A 12,919-nucleotide genomic window follows, 5' to 3' on the forward strand; every position below is an offset into this window, starting at 1 on the left:
TTGTCAGAGTTAAGGCTCATGAAAATTAATCGTCCCCGCCAGAATGTTCCAATCCCAATGAAATCATGTGTTTATTTAACTGATAGCGTTGGTCTTCAGCTTAAGAGCTCTGGAGTGCCTTGAAGGAGCTTTGTGCCGTGTGACAAAAGCCAAGTAGAGTGTATTTACTCAGTTGCTTTTTTTTTTTTTCAGGGCTTTGATTATAGCATGGCAAAGCCTTTCGAAGAAAACAGCGTATTAGGCAAATTCGCGGACTGAGAACAGAAAGGGTCAAGTCAGATGTGAGCTATGATTTGTTCATAAACACCATCTTAAGATAACACTTACTCTATGTTTTATAGATAACACTGACCACAGGATGAAGAAGCTGTTACCTAGTATGTTCGTGTGTGTGTGTGTGTGTGTGTGTGTGTGTGTGTGTGTGTGTGTGTGTTTCAGTTCCGGACTCCAGTTGAATTTGAAGCTCACTGATTAAGCACGACTAGCTCACCAGGAAACCCCAGGGACCTCCGCACCCCACCCTACCTCCCCTGTCTCCATCTCCAGCTTTTTGTGCAGATGATCTGGGCACTCCTGGGCAAGCACTTTATCAAAGGAGCAATCCCTCCACCAACCCTTTTGGAGCTCTGAGTAGGATTTTTCACAGAGTTAACATTTTGCTCATCAAATGTCTGCAATATTATGTTTAAAATACGGTCACATTGGGATCGGGAGGGGAGGAGGGAGGGGCTTATGGGGGGATACAAAGTGAATAAAGTGTAATTAATAAAAAAAAAAAAAACTTAAAAACAAATTTGTCCATTTTCTTGCCATAAGCACTTTCGGTCATTGTTAGCCCTGTCGGCATGAGCTTAATATGTGTGCCCGCAGCGATGACCGTTTCCTCTGGTGCGGGCGTTTCTACCGACTGAGAAGTGTAAGGGTGACCCACACACAGATCATAGCTGTAACCTCTAGGAGCAGTTTCGTAGTGGGTGTTATTAGAAAATGTCCTTATTATAATTGTATTATTTTCTGTCTCCCCCAAAATAGCCTTTAGTCATTAATTATTTTTTTTATTTATATAAAATGTATTCAGTGGCCAAAGCACTTCTGTGCTATGCATAAAATTTAAACTAAAACCTAGCAGCTAAAATCCCCCATATACTATAATGGAATTACCAAGTTAATGGAGCGGCATAATCAAGCCAGAACCAATAAATATAACGGGGCCTAAAATATGCCGTGAGAACAAATGTCAATAGATATTGACAATTCCCCACATAGAAGTGTGACATTCATTACATTTATGCTCATGTTGTCGTGGCTTTATTATTTTTACAGTCTGGTTCTAGGGAGCGTCTCAGAACCACGAAGTCTCAGGCCTAATGGAAATAAAAGGTATAAACAGCATTTCACCTTCCAAAAGCATGCAATCCCGGGTGTTTAAAAAAAAAATAGCGCACAAAGTTCTCCAAAGGGGTTAGTCCATCAAAGTGTACAGACACCCACTAACACACAGTGTGAAAAGACGGGCCTTTAAAGCATAGCAGAAAACACAGGAGTGTGGACGAAAGGCTCTGAGTTATAAATATACTACAGGGGACACTCTGAACCTCTCTCTCTCTCTTTTATTCTTCAGAAAGAAAATATTTAAACTCACGGAAGTCTGGTTTTCTGGATGTAAGTACACAATCCTTTGGCATGCATGTAGCTTTTAACTTCCTCTAGAAGCTTCTTACAATTTCCACTTGCATAAAATGTACTGTATGCCAAATTCTGGATTTAAGAATGAAAGCGCTCCTGGGAAGGATGGGAGGATGACCCTTTGCTCTAAGTGTGCCTTGCCATGTTCTCCTCTGATCCCCAAACTAGATGAAGAGAGATAGTAGGGTAGGGGGCCCACACACTGGCCACATCATCTTTTAGATGCCACTGCCTATGTGCTTCTTGCTCCTGGAGTCAGGGACCTACAAGAAACTTCCAGAAAGCAAAGAAATGGGTTTCATTATGATTTAAAAAAATATAAGAAATCATATTATTTGATCTGTCTTTATTAACAACACTTAAATAATTTCAGCTTTCCTCACTAGTACTTTAAAAAATAGGGCTACCAAAAAGCAAGCTGTTTTTTAAGGGAAGATATAAAATATATTGTAATGAATCACAATTAATAAGTCATTTCAGAAGATGTGAACACAATGGTTTCTAGCTTAATTAAACTCTTTTCAATATTTTCCCCTTAAAAACTGCAGCAGAAAATTGTTGAAATGGAATGACAGACACACAGGAGTTCATTGCACTATTCTCTGCACTTTTTCCAACTTTGAAATTTTTTACTACAAGTAAAAAATAACACTGCATATTAACTACAGAAAATTTGTGAAGTGCAAATGAGAAAAAAGAAATTACTAAGAGGTAGTATTTTAGGCAACATTCCTGTAGCTCTCAGATTATAACACACAGGCACACACAAAACCATTTTACCCATAGAAACATCCATGTATATGCCTCATACTGCACTGCTCTCTCTTAATTTATTAAAAATTATTTCTCACTCACCTTTGTTGACAACCACTTAAAATTTCATTGTAGAAACCTAAATTCATTTTCTATGTCATGGCTGGACATTAACTATCACTTTCCCCTACAATTAGTAAGGATTTTACACTAAAATGTTGTATTTTAGAGAATATACCTTCAGGACATATTTGAGGAAATAAAATTCCCAGATCAAAGGCTTGGAAACTTTTTTTTTCTGGGCAGTTTCTCATAGGAAGATGCAGAAATGTTATTTATTCTTGTGTCAGCTAAAGATGAGTTGCCAGAATTTTTTATCACACAAAAGGGGAAAACAAAGATATCCTTTATGTTCAACTTTTAAAATATTTCTTCTGAGATGTCCCCACTCTTTTTTTTCTCTGAGTGGGAAGGGAAATTGGTGTTTCTTATTACCGTGTATTTATTTCTGTAATTCCATTTATTCAGTGTTTTAATTTCCCCACATTGGGATATGCTTTCTACCTAACTACAACCCTCATCATTATATTAACCAACCTCTGAAGGTGTCTTAGTTATTGTTCTATTGCTGTAAGAGATACCATGGCCAAGGCAATCTTTGAAAGGAAACATGTAATTGGGGGCATGCTTACAGTTTCAGAGGGCTAACTGTAAGCCCACCAACCCAAATCATTATGGCCAAATTAATTAAAGCAAAAAAATTATTTAAAGCGTGTACACTGGCTGCCTCCCCATAAGGTGGGGTTCAAGAGGTCAGCATTGGATGTGGAGCAGGCAAAAATCAAAAAGACCTCTAAAAGCTCAAGGGGAGAGAGTTTCCAAATGGGGGACTTCGAGGGCAAAATAGGTAGTGTTACAGGAGGAGAACATATGCATAACAAATCAGTGCTACACAGGCTCCTGAAACAAAGACATGGTAGCAAGGTGGGCATCACAAGGTAGTCATAACAACAGGCAGTCATAACAAGGTAGTCATAGGTGGTCATATAACCTTGTGCAACAAACGTAAGGTGGAAAACTGGTTATAAGCAAATACCACTTCTGAAACAGACAGTACAGAGCCATTTGTAGTTAAGGTGACAAGTGGGACATAGCCCAGTCCTTGAAAACCAGAAGTGTAATCATACACAAGAATGAACCTAGTTTGTCTTTACTATAAGATGGCTTTCATGCCTAAGACGGAGGCAACCTGTTTCATCCCTATTAGTCCATGACCATCCTGTCATCGACCTTGACAGCAGGCTGGCAGCCATGGTACTGGGGCAGTAGCTGAGAGCATACATCTGCTCTATAAGATGGAAAGACACAGAGAGTGAGAGAGGGGGCAGGGAAGGGAGAGGCGGAGGAAAAAGACGGAGAGGGAGAAGAAGAGGAAGAGAGAAATGGGAGAGGAGAGAGAGTGTGTGAAAAACTGGGCCAGGCATTAGCTTTTGGAATGCCAAGCAAGCATACTCCCAGTGACACACAAACAGGCCACACTTCCCTAATCCTTCTCAAACAGTCCACCAACCAGGAAGAGCCCCAAACATTCCAACATATGAGTCTATGGGAGCGCTGCTCTCATTTAAAACACCACAGAAGGCAACACACTGTGGGTCTTTGCTTTTTCTGTCAATACCATGCTGTTTTGACTCCTACAGCTCTGAAGTGCAATTTGAGGTGAGGGTAACGCCCCCCCAGCACTTCTGTTATTACTCGGGATTGTTTCAGCTATCCTGGGGTTTTTGTGTTTTCATGTGAAACTGACAGTTTTCTTGGCAAGACCTGTGAAAAATTATGTTGGAATTTTGGTAGACAGGGCAACGAATCTGCAGATTTCTTTTGGTAGGATGGCCATTCTCACAATCTTAATCCTACTGTTCCGTAAGCCGGGGAGATCTTCCCCTCTTCTATTATCGTCTTCAGTTTCTTTCTTCCATGTCCTAAAGCTTTTGTCTTTCACTTGCTTGTTTACCCTAAGATATTTTATATTATTGGAGGCTATTGTGAAAGGTGTTTCCCTGATTTCTTTCTCAGTCCCTTTGTCATTTGTAGATAGGAAGAATGCTGATTTGTGTGTGTGTGAATTAATTTTGTATCCAGTCACTTTCCTGAGAGTGTTTATTCGCTGTAGGAGTTCCCCAGTGGGATATGTAGGGTCACATCTGTATATTATCATATCAGCTGAAAATAAAGATACTTTGACTTCTTTCTCTCCAACATATATTCCCTTGATCTGCTTTGGTGGTCTTACTGATCTAGCTAGCTATGACTTCAAGTACTGTATTGAATAGATATGGAGAGAATCAACAACCTTGTCTTGTTCCTGATTCTAGTGGAATTGTCACACATATGTGACAGGACACATATGCACACACGCACACACACACACACACACACACACACACACACACACACACATGCACACACACACACAGAAATAAATCAAACCCTAGCTCATGAAACTGCCAAGCAGCTGTAACAAGTTCAGGTCATGTGGAATCACTGACAACTCATTAACAAGAAAACCTATGACACCTGTTTGCGGTGTCATATGAAAGATCACCCTAGCACTGCCTGTTCTGTTAATGTAGAGATTGTTGTATGCATACATAGCTGGTGAAGAGGTTGATCTCGGGTGCTTCTTCAATTATTCTCCAATTTGTATTTTCAGACAGACTTTCTCTGTGAATCTGACCCCCCCCCCCAGTTTGGCTCAACTCCTAGGGGCCCTCCTGTCTCTGCCATCCCATCATGGGAATTACAAATGTTCCTCACAGCCCTTGGCTTTATTCATGGGTACTACAGACCTGGATTTATGTTCTTGCACGTGCCTGGCAAGCCCCTTATCACCTGTGCCATCTCCCTGGTCTTATGGCTTTTTGTTTAATCATGAAAAAATGAAACAGTCATATGTTTTTTTAAAGGCACGGAGATTGAATTTTAAAAATTACACACAAGCAAAACATCCCTAACACTCAATTTAACAGATGGAGGCCCTCCAGTATCTTCATGTGTGGATAATAGTATATTTCAGTACATGCTTTTAATTACAAATTGAAAACATGACTAACAATAGGTGCTTTAAAAAATGAATATCAAGTTAAATATTAGTAGAACATCAGAATATTGCTTGCAGACTATTGCTTTGAGACACAATGCAGTGTATTGTAACATGGGCTCTTAATTTGATAGTCTTGAGTTTAAATTCTATCACCTCCACTAAAGAGCTCTGTAACGCTGGGTAAATAATTAACTCCTTTAAGCCCCAGTGATCACATCTGTTGTGAGGTTTAAGAAAGCTAGTGCACAAAAAGCAGTTAGCCAGAATGCTAGTTATGATAGCAAAAATGATAAGCTTTATTTGATTGATACAGTTTTTCTTCTCAGGCTTATTCTATCTGACTGAAAACTACAGCCTTTCCCAATTTCCCTCAGCCCTGCGCTTCTGAAGCCATCAGTGTCTTTTTTTTTTTTTTCACGGCACTCCTCACTTTCTAAAGAAAACCGTATTAGCCATCAGTCAGTGAACACAGGTTCCAGTTTTTAAACACTGCATATGATACCCGGCTCCTTGTGGATCTTCTCACGTACAGACGAACTCTTTCCAAAACAATGATTAGTGATTGGCTTCCATCTTGAAACGGCATCTAGACTTACAGACTCACATGACAGAAATTTCTAGGAAGCCAGAGTGGAGTTTCATGGTTGTTGTTGTTTTGGTTTTTGGTCTAGTTTTCTGGTCAAGCATTTGTGACAATGTCATGGAGCTACTGATGAACCTGATTTCTTAGACATGTGTGTAGACCTGTAACCCTGGCTACTGAGAACTCTAGGACAAGAAGATTGTGTTCAAAGACTGCCTGGTCAGCAAAGCAAGTTCAAGGCCAGGGTTAGCCTGGCAAATTAAGAAAAAGCTTTCCTACACATCATCATAGATTTTTAAATTGTCTCAAATTGCGAAGGACATTTCTTTTTACTGGCTTCTAGCACTGTTTATATGGAGTATCACTGAGCTTAGCACTCATCAGTGGATGTTGAGTTAAAACTGAGCCTTAATATTGAGTTTTATCTCTCTAGATATAGAAACAGCTCAACTGGCAGGTATCATTGCAACCTGTCTGACTCAGGCTCCAGCAAGGTGGAAGCAGGCAGCTCCCTGGGCACAGAGGGAAAGAAAAGCTTGTCTCATCCATACAGAGTCTGACACACCCTATCTATTACTTAAAAATAAGAATTACTCCAACGATTGTATGGCCCCAAGAAGAATGGACTTTCTGGACTATCCAGTGGAAGGACATCAGATCTGTCAACGGTTTCAGGGGGTACACCAGCAATATGTAGCCAGAACATGGCATGCTTTTTTGTAAGTTGTCCTCGACTTCAGAAATAAGATCATGGTGTCCGAGTGTCAATGAAGACCACTGAGCCCCATGGCTTTCCTGAGACAGGTCAGAGGACTATCACATCCTGGGTGGTCTCATGTCAAGACTGGATTGGCCACACAAGGGTTCCCACCCACAGTTGTTTAAAATCTCTCCACTTTCTCCACAACCAAGTTGCATCTATCTGTTCTGCGACTGTGGTCGTGACACCACCTACTGTCAGAGGATCTAATGACTGAAAGAGACAAGAGACACCATCTTACCACAGATCCGAAGGCTGAAGATCACACATGGTCTAAGCAACCTTCCAACCAATCATGAGGGTGATTTCTAAATGAAACAGAACCTACCAGAGCACCCTCACCCACATATCAAAAGATCAAAGATCAAGACTCTTCCGGGTAAACTTTCTACTGACTTCTCAACATCATTCACTTCTATCATTCTTCTTTTCTTCATTTATTTTCCTCCCAATCTTCAATTTTTTTCCGCCAACAGTCTAAATTTATATGCTTAATCTAACATAATGAATTATTTAAGATTTTTCTAAGAAATTTTTCTACATGAAAATGAAGAACTTTTTTTTTTCCCAAAGGTTACTTAAATGGTCAAAAGCCTCACTTGATTGAAGTTACTATTGTACCCAAGCCATTCCTGGATCCTGGTACCAACAGGGTAGCAGCATAAAAGGACACGATGTGGTCGCCGTAAAATCCTAAGTTGGAAACAGCTGTCGATCATCCACTTGGCTATGATCTGTGGCTTAGGAAATGTCAGCCCCATCTTCCTGATGGATCTGGCCTCTCAGCACACAGAAACAACCACCCATCACCCTAATTAGAGAATCTCATTGTTAGAAGATAAAATAGAAAACAGCACTATAAGCCCTAGGACAGTTTAAATCTTCAGAAAGATGCAGGAGGACATCTTCAACATCTGCAGTGCAGATGAGCAGCCCACCTTGAAGGCATTTAAAAATGCATCTCATCTGGAAAGGATTCACACAAGTGTTGAATAAAAAATGTGAATTTCGCTATTGTACTGAGGCTGGGGATAGACCTAACTGCAAGCATAGTTTCTGTTGATTAATTAAATTTCTGTCTCTACTCTTAAAATATTTATGAGGACTGCAAACAGTGTGAAAATCACAGTTTCTGCCCCAGACTCGAGTATATGGAATAAAGCATATAAAGTAAGGTCTAAGAAGGCATCAGAAGGGTTTTCCTACTTCCATAGTATAAATCCCAGTTGGGCAATCCTCTGTTAGAGGCTCACTCTTTTGAGCTACAAATGAATTTTCCATCTTCATGAGTCTCCTAGTAAAATACAAATACCCACTCCCAGTAGGTACTGGGCTATATTGTCGTTATTATTATTACTACATACTAGGGTTGCTAACCAACCAAGAGAAAGATGCCAGATTAGTTGGCATTTGCTATAAAAGTGGCAGGGAAGGTAGGAAGAAGAGGAGAGGGGCACTGAAGGTGAGATAGAAGGATTCAGATAAAAATTCCGTGTACCCATCTCAGCTTCAGAGTGTTCCACACGGCTGAGATGAGATAAAGCAGTGAAAGGGTCACAGAATCATGGGAGCTCACCCCTCACCCATTTCCAGTTCATCTCCCAGTCCCACGTGTAGCCACAAGACACAAGGTCCGTTTGCCCCAGCCATGGGTGATTCAACAGCCTCATCTGGCTACAGTAATTCTGGTGAGCAGCTGAGCCAGTGAGGTGACTTCATTTCCCCACATTCATAAACAGGTATGCACACCAGAAATGTTTAATAACAGTCACACCTTGTATTTGCTGCAGGGGACAGCTCAGGCACTGAACGCTTGGGGAAATTATATGGTAATAGAATTTTCTGAGATGAAGCTTCCTTAGAGATTATCTGGTGGTTTTTGAAACTTTTTGAGGCTCAAAATCCTTCCTCACAAAATTTGCATGAAAGCTATTATGTAAAACAGATAAAACAAGAATGCCTATATATATTTAAAAAATGGGATGAGTTGAGAGGCCCCATAGAGTCAAGGCACTCACTGGATTCCCGAAGGGACAGCTGCTCGAAAATGTATTTGAAAATCAGAAGAGTCTCCTGCTATTAATTGGATGGCAGAGTCACTTTTAGATAGTTTTAGAAGGAGAAAAAGTAATGAAAATGGTTTTATTTTATTTTTATTTTTAACTATGTGTATACATGCCTGTCTGTATTGCTATGTGCAAAGGACTGCAGTGCATGCAGAGGCCAGAAGAGGACTTCTGATCCCCTGGAACAGGAGTTATCGGAGGTTGTGAGGTGTAGGTTCTGTGAACTGAACTTAGATCCTGTACAAGAGCAGCAAGTGCTCTTACCTGCTGAGCCATCTCTCCAGCCCCTGAAGCCATCTGGTCATATATAGCTGGCTAATTTATAAAGGATGTCAAGAAGGGCTAGGCAAGCTGCAGGAAGGAGCCATCATTTTAGGTCTAAAATGGTAAAGGGAGAAATAGTTAGCCATAGTGGGAGAGAGCTCATGAGGGAAGCATCCCATGAAAGCACTGAGGGATGAGATGTTGCCTTCAGTGTCTTTGGTATAAGAAACCAATGATTACCAAATATGTTGTCCAGCAGGGAGGAGAATACTCTGACCTTGTGTCTCTACCCTTTAGTCTCCAACTCTTTGAGGTCTCATTGGCCAGTTCCAACCATAAGCCAGAAGACAGGTAGAATGGTAAACTACATTTTGGAGCCTAAAGAGGGGACACCTCTTGTTCAAAAGGCCTAGTGAAAAAGGCTAAAAAGGGTACAAATGACAAGGAGGAAATGTTCCCATACCATGAAGGGCAGGATGCAGTGACAATCCTTGAGGGCACAGCTTCCGAAGAGCAAAGGAAGTCGGGAACTGCATAACTTGGGGTGGCTAGGGAGGGGTGGTGAGTGAGGAACAAGCTTTTCAATAAGTGGGGCAGAAAGAAACGGAACACCTTACAGACTGTCTTTTCAGTATCCCAGAAAGAAGAAAAGATAATGGTTTCTGATTTACAGAAAAGGACAGAATATTTATCCGAGGAGCAGAAGAATTCAGCACATGGGAAAACGAAGGCGAACAGGTAACTGCACATGGGAACGAAGAGCATTTTGAAGAGAAGCTGTCTATGAGGACATCGCTGTCCCCCACCCTCAGTTACAGGAAGCCACTCTTAGAATGCATACCACTATGGTAAGGTTACCCTCTGCATTAATGGTTTCACTGTGACAACATACCTGATGGAACAGCTTATTGAGAAGAAAGGTTTCGTTTGGAACACTTTCAATGGGTTCTCTGTTCTTCCTGGCGTGGAGGGCATGGCAAAGAAGAGCTGATCCTATCATGGCAGAGAGGCAGGCAGGAACACCAGTCCCCGGCTCCCATCCTTTCTCTTCCTTTTCATTTCATCTGGACCCAAGGGACGGTACAGCTCAGATTCAGATGTGGTTTCCCCTCAGTCCTCTCCGGAAACACCCTCCCACATACACACTGGGAAGCGTGCTTCACAAATCTCCTAAGTGATTTTGACACAGCCAAGATGATAATGAAGGTTAGCTATCACAGGTCAACCCCTGAGGTAAACACCCAAGCAGTCACTGGAAGGTCTATTTCACTTTGAGCCCCCGATAGGGTCTTGCTATATTCTAATACAAAATGTATATTTAGCCCTACCCTGTAAGTCTTGATCGTCTTAATGGCTCTAATATCGTTAATTATTGTTAATTGCCAAGCCAAACTCTTAGATCCAAGGTCTTATAAAAAAAAAGAAAGTCAAGTAACAATTTACATGATTCCAATAAACAAAGGCACAAAGGAGACACTCCATCCAGAAGGGAGACAGGAGGGCATAGAAAGGAGGGTCACATCACACCACATGCCCTGCATGCCCATCAGGGAAAGCATTATATCATATAGCTCTTCATCTGGTGCACAAACACATGCGCTACATTCTTGGAGTTGACAATATCTTGAAGTTTCCATTGCAGCTTAGCCTTCAGCTTGACAGCGTCACACGTTGACTCCCTGCAAGGATCTGCTTCTATTGGACATTTGCAGGCATTCCGTAAACCCTCATGGGTGAACCCATGCCTCCAAACCATTTGCATTATCAGTACCTACAAAATCACCACTGTGTATAATACCACGCTCTGCTACCAGCTCAAACAGCATCCGGAGTTCCTTGGACCACAGCCACAACAGGCTTCGTGACCTGGGAAAACAAACCGTGGCAAACACTTTCCTAGGTAGCTCTTCAGGAGCAAGGTGCTTGTCGCCAGGGAAGGTATTTTAAGCAAGTTGATATTTGACACTCTGAAGCAAGTGATGGGCGATGGGTCTGGCAGGTTCCTATCAGCCTAGCTCAAAGCACTTGGCATCTGTGTAATGGTGACGATCTCTTGCTAGCACACACCTCTCTCGTCCACTCCTTTCTTGCCAAAACTCTGGTTATTTAAATTTCCACCTAATTCTAAATTTGCTCCTAATTCTAAAGGTAAATATGATTCCAAATGGCCACCAATGACCATGCCACAGCCCTAAACGCAGGGCTGTTTTGAAACTTTTTGTTGCCAAAGTAACTTGTCACTCATGCCTGAACCCAGCCTTCCACAAAGTTTTAAGAAAAAGATAAACTGCGGACAAATTATTTTCTGAAATATACCGTGATTGGCCTTCAGTCCAGTTCAGCAGATTACGGAGACCAGTTCTAAAAGCCTACAGAGGACAGGCTCGGGTTTGGTCAAGGAAACACAACTTCTTGTCTGGCAATGATTTGCCGCCTTAGTTATTTCTACTGTTGCTATGAACAAGATACCTGACTCGAGAAACTTAAGGAAGGAATTACTTAGTTCAGGCTATGATTTCAGAGAGCTTGTTTCAGGGACACTTGCTTCCGTGTGCTTAGTCTGAACATCATGGCAGAGGGAACACAGGACGGAGGAGAGCCATTGAGTTCACGGATGACCAATGTTGACAGTGATCATCCGCTTTATTTTTGTCATCTCCTAGGCATGGTATCTACCTATGTAAGTTAAAAATGCTTGAGTGAAATAAGAGTAGCTTCAAGGATTAGGTAAAGGTTAGGACCATTTTAAATATGTCTTAATTGGTTAACTACTTTCTGTACTAGTTAGTCTTCACTGTTAACTTCTTAAAATCTAGAGTTATCTGGAGAGATAAAACCTCTGTTAAAAAAAATTGCCCAGATCAGACTGGCCTGTGGTCTTGTCTGTGAAGAACTGTCTTGGTGGATGGTTGACATGGGAGGGCCCAGCCCACTGTAGGTGGCACCATCCCCGGGCAGGTGGTATAAGAAAGGTATAAGAAAGTTAGAAGGCAGAAGCCAGAGAGAAGCCAGCAAGTAGCGTTCCTCCATCTTCTTTGCTTCAGTTCCTGCCCGGACCCACCTCAGTGATGGGTTGCAAGCTAGAAGCATAAACAAAATTAACCCTTTCCTCCCTTAACCTGCTTTGTTCAGAGAGTTTTATCATAACAACAGAATGCAAACTAGAATGTTTTCCTTGCTAAAAAAAAAAAAAAATTGAAACAGATGAGTAAGAGCAATTGCTTACCAAGCAGATGGCTTGGTATGTATTTTCCTTTTTATATCAAACATTCTTGCATTATTTCAATGCTAGCTACTACAGGGTGCTGTCTAAATCCCAATCTCCAGAATTCTTAATTCTCTTCCTACTATTTGAAGGATGAATTTGAATGTTTCTGGCCTGATCCTCTAAAGAATTTCATGGGTATCAATTACTCAATTGAAAACTTCAGGAAAGGTAGTGTTTGAACTCTTAAGACACTGTGAATCTCACTTATGACATTATTTCATCCATTGTTCAAGAATCTGACTGATACTTAACATGATCCAAGGAAGATAGAATCATGAAGAGTGAAATTAAAATGCTTAGCTGTTATAAAAAGGAACTGTGAGATTTCAGGATCACCATGTTTGGCCACATATTGCTGTATAAAGCCATCAATGTTCGTCATCAAATTAGATTCTTTGTATGTCGCTGCGTGCTCCTCTGGGGTTCAAGGGCACAC

This window comes from Meriones unguiculatus, chromosome 16 (assembly GCF_030254825.1).
Source record: "Meriones unguiculatus strain TT.TT164.6M chromosome 16, Bangor_MerUng_6.1, whole genome shotgun sequence".
In the NCBI taxonomy this organism is placed as follows: Eukaryota; Metazoa; Chordata; class Mammalia; order Rodentia; family Muridae; genus Meriones; species Meriones unguiculatus.